This window comes from Staurois parvus, unplaced genomic scaffold, assembly GCF_062004578.1.
Source record: "Staurois parvus isolate SC_StPar_1 unplaced genomic scaffold, SC_StPar_1.0 ptg000935l, whole genome shotgun sequence".
Taxonomy (NCBI): domain Eukaryota; kingdom Metazoa; phylum Chordata; class Amphibia; order Anura; family Ranidae; genus Staurois; species Staurois parvus.
The window spans coordinates 418263-428177 of NW_028318731.1; positions in this window are offsets into that span (position 1 = coordinate 418263).

Sequence of the window (9915 nt, forward strand, 5' to 3'; positions counted from 1 at the left end):
AGACAGACAGAGCTGTACACATGCCACTGTCGCAATGCTCAGCCACAGCAAATAGCATTGGCCATGCTGCATTCGGCGGGCAGTACCACCTCCGAACATAACCCATTCAAGTGAATGGGGCCACAACCACCCCAAGTGTAATGCATCCAGCTGCAGAGTGGGGGGGTATGGCCAGGGCTGCTGTTAGAAACCATGGGGCCCCTAACAGCCAACCTGACGCCCCCCCCCCCAAAAAAAAAACAGTTTTCTCTGCTTCAGTTATGGATGAACACAGTGAGTGACTGGTACCAATCACTGATTGTGTTCATTCAGGAAAGGAAGGGGCTGGTAAACGTGACATATTTAGCAGACTCTTCCCCCCACTCTCCATCCTGAAGGATCCTATTGTGTGCTGGCAGCTGTGGGAGGGAGAGGAGGGAAGCCGGCAGCACTGCGGGGGTGGGGGCACACAGGGGGGCATGGGCAGCAGGGGGAAACGTATGGTGCACAGGGAGGGTGATGGGTGCGGTGGGGAAGGGGACAATTACTGGAACCGATCCCCTGTATGGCTCTCTCTGCAGCAGCTGAAAGCCAGCAGCAGGGAGAGGAGAAGAAGCCACCTTTCAGCTGCTGCAGAGAGAGCCATACAGGGGATCGGTTCCAGTAATTACCCCCCCCCCCCATGCCAATCACCCTCCCTGCCCACATCGGATTCACCTAGCTGCCTGGGCCCCCCTGCTGGTCTGGGCCCTGTACAGGAGGACTGGTGGTACCCCCTTATCCACAGCCCCTGGGTATGGCATTTACAAAGTTAAAACAGCCAATGAAGAGGCTGTCAAAATGCTGCAGCTGCAGGCAGAGATCCATCCATCCGTGCTGCGTATCTTGGATGGAGGAATCCATTAGGTTTTAAGGCCAGCTTTAAAATCCCTTAGTGGGCCATGTCTAATGATCTCAGCAGAGTCCTGGCTTTCCTGGCTCTCAGAGTGCTTGCCAGCTCCTTGAATGTGTCCTGAATACAGTTGCTTGAATATGCCTCTGTTGGATTTGTAAGCAGTTCAGCTAAACTGCCTGTCAATCAGCAGAAATGCCAAATCCAAGTACCATGGAAGTCAATGGGGATTGAATTTGGGTGGACTGTATGCGCTCCTGCTGCTAAATGACAGATTCCAGGCTGCAGCAGGTAAATCTGCCACTGGGAATCCTGGGTGACATCACTGATCACGTTTCATCTACGATGTCACTTGGGAATATTGAGGGTAAACTTGAATCACCATAGCTGGGAATCTGTCATTTAGCAGTGGGAGCGCAGCGTGTGAAGATCGATTGGCAATGGGTCATTTTTTTTTAAATACTGAATCTAAAAAACATTGAAGTCAATGGCGTTGGTTTACTAAAGGTGCACATGCAAGGAAAAAAAAACAGCATTTGTGCTTGCGTGTGATTGGATGATGGAAGTCATTTACTAATCTCTGGATCAACTAATCTTCACTTTGTGAAGCGCATAGTCTATTTTCCATTAGTAAATCAACCCCAATGTTGACTGAATTTGGGTGGGCTGTATATGCCACACTTCCGCTGCTAAATAACAGATTCCAGTCTGCGGCAGTTAAATTTACCACCTGGAATCCTGGGCGGCATCACTAGTTGAATTTCATCTAGTATGTTGTCCCCTGAGATTCCTGGTGGTAAATTTTAATTACACCAGCAGGGAATCTGTTGTTTGGTGGTGGGAGTGCAGCATGTACAGATCGATGGACGATGGGTCATTTTGTTTTTACAAAAACACAGAACCCAAACACCATTGACGTCAATGGTGACTGAATTCGAGTGGGCTATACACACTCCTGCTGCTAAATGACAGATTCCAGACTGCTGCAGTAAAATTTACCACCTGGAATCTTGGGCAACATCACTGGTCCAAATTTTTTCCATGACATCACGCAGGATTCCTTGCGACAAATTTGAAGTACAACAGCTGGCAATCTGTTATAGTGGCATATATAGATCGATGGGTAATGGGTCATTTTTTTTGCAACAACACCAAATCCAAACACAATTGAAGTCAATGGTGACTGAATTTGGGTGGGTGGTACATGCAGCACTCCCCTTGCTAAATGACAGATTCCAGACTGAAGCGGTTACATTTACCAGAAGGTGACATCACTGATCAAATTTTGTTTATGACAACACCCAGGATTCCTGGCAGTAAATCTGAACTGCCACAGGTATGAATCTGTCATTTAGCAGTGAGAGCGCAGCATGTACTGATTGTTGGGCTATGGGTAATTTTTTTGCAACAACACCAAATCCAAAAACCATTAAAGTCAATGGTGATTGAATTTGCATGGGTGGTACGTGCAGCACTCCCATTGCCAAATGACAGATTCCAGGCTGTAGCAGTTAACTTTACTGCTGGGAATCCTGCGTGACGTCATTGATCGAATTTCATCTATGATATCACTCAGGATTCCCGGCAGTAAATTTGAATTGTCACAGGTGTGAATCTGTCATTTAGCAGCGGGAGCACAGCGTGTACAGAATGTTGGGCTCTGGGTCATCCAAAAACCATTAAAGTCAATGGTGACTAAATTTGGGTTGGTGATACCTGCAACATTCCTACTGCTAAATGACAGATTCCAGGCTGCAGCAAGGAAACTTACCACCTGGAATCCTGGGTGACATTATTGATCAAATTTCATCCAGGATTTCTCCTATATGGAAGAAAAATATATTTGAAATATATTTTAAAAATATTCTTCCCAAATATATTGACATATATTTGAAATGCTACAATTTTGGCCATATTCAATATATTTCAAAATATATTTCAAAATATATTTCAATAAATATATATATATATATATATATATATATATATATATATATTCCAGCCCACATGGAAGAAAAATATACTTGAAATATATTTTAAAAATGTTCTTCCCAAATATATTGACATACCGGTATATTTGAAATGCTACAATTTTGGCCATATTCAATATATAAATATACTGTATGTTGAAATGCATTTTTATGACAAAATATATGAAAAATATTTTTAAAAATACATTTCAACTATACTGTAAGTCTTTAAAAATACAAATCTGCATTTTTAGAAGGCATTTACAAATATATGTAAAAATATACATTAAAATGAATATTTTATATGTTAAAAAAATCTGAATATATTTAAAATAAATTTTAAATGTATTTTTAAAAATATTTTTCATATATTTTGAAATAAAAACGCATTTCAACATGCAGTATATTTATATATTGAATATGGCCAAAAATGTAGCATTTCAAAAATACAGGTATGTCAATATATTTGGGAAGAACATTTTTAAAATATATTTCAAGTATATTTTTCTTCCATGTGGGCTGGTCGTGAATTTAAATTTGATTGTACATTCCTTGGGGGTTAAGCCCCGTAAACACAATGAGAATATCGGACGAACGATCGCGTGTTTTTTTTCGCCTGCTAGTTTCACATTGAAAGTGAAAAGGTTATTAAAGATACGAAAATTCTCCTATGAAAGAAAACATTTTCAAGTAATGTCATGTATTGTATTGTATTTGTATTATATTTTCGGACGACTACTGTACTGATTAAATGAAAATCGTCCGATCTGGTATCGTACGAGAAAAAGTTTTGCGCTTGTCCCTTCGGATATTGTCGCACAAATTGTCATGATTGGCTCTCGAAAGCTGTGTACTAACGATCCGACTATCGGACGATTGGTCCTCGTACGAAAATATTCGTACAATATTCTTATAGTGTGTACGGGGCATTAGGGACTGATGTGAATGTACAATATATATGTAACAATAATGTATAAAGACATTTATAACTCTGCCCCAAATTACATCACCAATCTTGTCTCCAAATATCACCCAAACATCCTCTCCGCTCCTCGCAAGACCTCCTGCTCTCTAGCTCCCTTGTCTCCTCCTCCCATGCTCGTCTCCAGGACTTCTCCAGACCTTCCCCCATCCTCTGGAACGCTCTACCCCAATTTATCAGACTATCGCCTACTCTGCTCACTTTTAGCCGATCTCTGAAAACCGATCTCTTCAGGGAAGCCTATCCTGCCTTCAGCTAATAATTATTATTATTATTATACAGTATTTATAAAGCGCCAATAGTTCGCTCAGCGCTGTACATTACAAAGGGGGACAGAACATGTGACAGAACAATACCAATACAATGCAAAACATGAGGGGATCGAGGGCCCTGCTCTTTGGAGCTTACAATCTAGGAGGGAGGGGATGGTGGCACAGGAGGAGATAGCTGTGGGGGATGGAGTGGTAGGAAGAGTGGAGGAGGTCGGCAAGTTAGCAGGGGGTGGGGTAGGCTTCCCTGAAGAGATGGGTTTTCAGGGTGCGCCTAAAGGAGAGGAGAGTAGGTGATAATCTGATGGGTTGGGGAAGGGAGTTCCAGAGGATGGGAGACACCCTGGAGAAGTCCTGGAGGCAGGCATGGAAGGAGGAGACCAGGGAACTAGAGAGAAGGAGGTCTTGTGAGGAGCGGAGTGTGCGTGTTGGGCGGTACTTGGATATTAGGTCGGTGATGTAGTACGGGGCAGTGTGGTGGAAGGCTTTGTATGTCAGTGTTAGGATTTTGAATTTGATCCGTTGCCAGTGGAGGGATTGGCAGAGGGGGGTGGCGGAGATGGAGCGGTTGGAAAGGTGAATGAGTCTGGCTGCCGTATTCAGGATGGGCTGAAGCGGGGATAGCCAGCGGCGAGGCAGGCCAGTGAGGAGGGAGTTGCAGTAATCGATGGAATCTTCTACTCCTCCTACCAGTCCATCCCCCACAGTTACTACCTTTTGTACCACTAGGCACTCCATCTTAGATTGTAAGCTCCAAGGAACAGGGCCCTCCTATCCCTATCTGTATTGTTGCTGTATTGTGTCCTGTTATATTGTAAAGCGCTGGGCAAACTGTTGGTGCCATAAATCCTGTATAATAATAATAATAATAATATATAAATCCTGTATAATAATAATAATATATAAATCCTGTATAATAATAATAATAATATATAAATCCTGTATAATAATAATAATAATAATATATAAATCCTGTATAATAATAATAATAATAATAATATATAAATCCTGTATAATAATAATAATATATAAATCCTGTATAATAATAATAATAATATATAAATCCTGTATAATAATAATAAAGCGCTACATAAATTGACGTCGCTATATAAGCACCTATAATAAATAAATAATAAAATAAATAATTACTGCAGCTGGGAATCTGTCATTTGGTGGCAGGAGAGCAGCATGTACAGATCAAAGGATAACGGCTCATTTTTTGCATCAAATTTGGGGCACTTCTAGCTTTTCAGAACCAATTCTGCAATGTGTACAGCAAATTTATGTTTTTTCAAACACGAGCGGCAACCATAATCCTGAATTCGACCTATATTTCTGCACTCCCCTATTGGATACAAAAAACAAGTCTAAATCCCTGTTAAATTCATTATATTTTTTTCCAAATAAAATAAAATTTAATGTAAAAAAAAAAACCTAATCTCGCCATCTTGGCATGCTAAACTTCGCCGTCCCTACACAATAGCACCAACGTCATCTTCTATGTGACCCTGGGTGAGCCGCGTTACCCCGCCGCCTGGATAGCTGACTAATTCATACCAGATTTATGTGCTGCTTCATATGACTCATATGGTTTTATCGCAGGCTGTTTTATATAAGGTCCTTGTTAAAGGCGAACGTAGGATTTTTTTTTTTTTTTTTCTCTTTCTTGTGTCCGCCCAAGCTTGCGTCTCAACGCGGCGGACAATGGCCGGATACAAAAAGCCCCACAACGCAGCAAGCGAGCTATCAAGGACAAGACACCTGGGCCCAGCCAGAGAAGACCATAAAAGGCCAGGACAATGGCTGGGAAGCCCCAGGGGTAATAAAGCTTATCTGCATTCACCACCCTGAGATTAGGGCAGGGGAAAATCCACACAGTTTAATCTGCAGGTCTGGCAGCTTTTCAGATATGACCCTCATTTGTCAATGGGGGGAGAGGAGGAGGAGGGGGGGAGGGGGGGACATGTGTTCTCTTCTATCTGAGCCATTGTTACTTGCCAAACACCAACATAAATATAGTCTGTGGTTTGATCTGTCATTACACATCAGGAGGGAGACGCTTGTCAGCTTCGCCATATTATTAAAGTTGTTTTTTTTTTTTTTGTAGCCTCCCTAGCGGTCTGATTATGTCCATATTTCTGTGCTCAAAGCGGTATCTTTTTTTGCATGGAAATATGTAGTTTTTTTATTGTAGGCTGTAATTTTTAGGAATAACTCACTGAAATCTGTCCGAACAAGAGTCTAGTAAACATCCCGGATATGATAAAATTTGAAACACGAAATCATAAATTGTAATTTAATAAATAATCATAAAAAATAATAATATAATAATAATAAATTTAATTCAATAATATAATCAAACCAAAAACACTGAAATTTGAAAATGAGCGCCAAGTTTGCACATCACATACGTTTTCAGTGTCTGATGAGGAATTTCCCCCACGAATCATTATCACTCAATTCTGCAAGTGGTTCTGATTTACTATCGCTGTTCTCTAGCCGGTCTAAAACCGCTTTTGACCTAAAGGGACGCTTTTTGGACGCCATGGACGTTTCTCAGTTTCCAGGCAGAAAGAACAGTAAAAATGCAGGCAGGGCGCCGGACAAAGCACTCGGGACAAAATGTATGTGAAATGGTTTGATACAGGAATGTTATACTATGTGATTTTAGTGTATTTAGTGAATGTCACTTTTTGTCATTTTAAAATTTCCCGCCAGTTCCGTCCCCCGTACGTCCCGATGTCGCATGGAACAGAACCTGGAGGACAGATGCATCGGCCGGAGGACATTACAGGGGACACTGCAGGGGGGGACATCGCGGGAGCGCAGGACAAGGTAAGTGCAGAAGAGATCCCGGAGCAGCGCTGCAGTGTATTCCCGAGTGTAGCTCGGGGTTACCGCTTGTGGTGCTGAAACTTTACCCCGAGCTACACCTGGGAATACCGCCAGGGGGGTTAATGGTCTGTCCAATGCATTTAGAGGTCATCGAAGTAATCTATAAAGAGTTTTTTTTCTTTTTAGTCCTATTGCAGTCTAGATTAAATGACTACATCTAGCCAATCTGTAGGCAACATCGATCTTAACCTCTTGCCATTACATATTTAGTCTGGCTGGAAAAGGCAAAAGTCTATCCAGTTCAACTATAGAGAAAAAAAAGTTATTTATTTTTTTTTTTTTTAATTATTGTACAGCTTTTTAATAGTGCCAACAGTTTACGCAGTGCTTTGCAATATAAAGGGGGACAGTACAATTACAATACAGCTCAATACAGAAGGAAACGGAGGGACTTTAATGCAGTTATATTACATAGTTAGTCTGGCTGAAAAAAGACAAAAGTCCATCCAGTTCAACCATAGAAAAAAAAAAAAAGTTATAATCCTACACCCACAGTTGATCCAGAGGAAGGCAAAAAAACCCAGCAAAGCATGACCCAATTTGCTCCTGCAGGGGAAAAAATCCTTCCTGATCCCCCGAGAGGCAATCGGATATTCCCTGGATCTGCTTTACCTATAAATGTTATATCCAGTTATATTCTGTGTATCCAATAAAGAATCCAGGACTTTCCTCCAGCAATCCACTGAGCTGGCCACAACCAACTCTTGAGGGAGTCTATTCCACATTTCCACCGCTCTCACTGTGAAGAAACCTTTCTGTGTTCGAAGATTAAATTTCTTTTCCTCCAGACAGTTGTGTATCAAAATCAATGTAATGACATTAAATATAATTGAAGTCGGTAATTTACAGACTTGGCATCAGGCTTCTTGTACAGTTACACTCAGACTGGGAGAGGGAGCTCCACTCCGAGGCAATCGGATGCGCTGCAAGCACAGGACGAGAGAACGGTGTCGGCAGAGGGGATCAGCTCATCAGTCTTCTGCTGTGCCTTAATTGCCTAATCATGTGTCAGGGGTAGGTAGGTGACCAATTTTTATTGTTTAAATTGTTAATTGCAGTAAAAAAAATCAGCTCACCTACCTGACTCTGTTGTCTGGCAGTGCCAGGGGTGGACTGACCATTTGGAAACTCGGGCACTGCCCGAGGGCCCGGGGTCAGTAGGGGGCCCCATGAGATGCCCCTGGTACCTTTTTCATAGACTTTTTTGAGTTTGGGCAAGGACACAGGGACCTCATGATCCCCTATTGCCCGGGGGCCCCATGAGTTGTCAGTCCGCCCCTGGGCAGTGCTGTGATAATTCTGAGAATGGATGGAAAGAGACTTCTCCTATATAAGTATTTCAACAATGTATTTGGCGCTTTTCCTGGCGTTCAGGCGCGGACTGACCATCCGGGCGCTCGGGCACAGTCAGTAGGGGGCCCCATAAGATGCCCCTGGTACCTTTCATAGGCTTTTTTGGGTGTGGTTTGACTGTGAGCAAGGACACAGGGGCCCTATGATCCCCTATTGCTCGGGGGCCCCATGAGTTTTCAGTCTGCCCCTGCAGGAGTTCTTACTATTGCCAGGGGTGGACTGACCATTCCAGCATTTGGGCACTGCCTGAGGGCCCGGGGTCAGTAGGGAGCCCCATGAAATGCCCCTGGTACCTTTTATAGGCTTTTTTGGGTGTACTTTGAGTGTGGGCAAGAACACAGGGGCCCAGGGGTGGACTGACCATTTGGAAACTCGGGCACTGCCCGAGGGCCCGGGGTCAGTAGGGGGCCCCATGAGATGCCCCTGGTATCTTTTTCATAGGCTTTTTTGAGTATGGGCAAGGACACAGGGGCCCCATGATCCCCTATTGTCCGGGGGCCCCACGAGTTGTCAGTCCACCCCTGCAGGGGCCCCATGATCTCCTATGGCCCGAGGGCCCCATGAGTTGTCAGTCCGCCCCTGACTATTGCTGTGTATTTACAGAGCCCTTATATATTCCTCTTTGTGCTCTTACATTGCTGTATATTGTACCATGATCATGCTGCTGTTGTGTATTGTACTGTGGTAAGCCCCTGTTGCACACTGCATTGTTAGCATGCCATTGCTGTGTATTGTACTCTTGCAGACCTTTGTTGTTCATTGTATTGTTATCATGCTATTGCTGTGTATTGTAGTGTTGTAAATCTGTAGTACATTATACTGGTATCATATTCCCCTGTGTTTTCTACTCTTGTAGTGCATTTCTTCTGTATTGTAATGCCATTATATTAGTGCTGTCTATTGTACGGCTGTTTCCGGGTACTAATAGAGTATTTTACTGTCTTTATTTCATTGCTGTGCTTGAAGAACTGATGTATGTTATATTGTTTTCATACTATTTTTCTATATTATGCTTTAATTGTGGTATTGCTATTCATTGTATTGATATGATACATCATACAATGTTATTATGTTCTAATGTAATGTTGTTATGATACATTGTGCTATTGATATTATGCTATTGATATTATGTGACCCTAGGTTCACATCTGTGTGGGTGGTGCCGCTGCGGATCCGCATGAAAATCCGTGCAGCCGCACCACCCGCACAGAGGAGTGCAGACCCGCGGGTGGGTGCCATTAGTTCTAATGGCACGCCGCCCGCACTGGGAAACGCAACCGTACTGGGAACCGAGGTTCCCGTGCAGGCTGTGTTTTCCAAAGAAGTGCCGGGACTTCTTCCCTGCGTGTCACGGGGCACCGGAGTCCATTCAAATGAATGGGCTCTCTTGCCCGAGCAAAACACGGCCCACACGGCCGCATAGGTGTAAACCAGGGGTTATAATACATCATTATTATGCAATGTTATTATTGTTATTATGTGTAATGTATCATTATTATATTATGTTATTATTATTGTTGTTGTTATGTTCCATTATATTATTGATATCGCCTCCAGGACTTCTCCAGAGCTTCC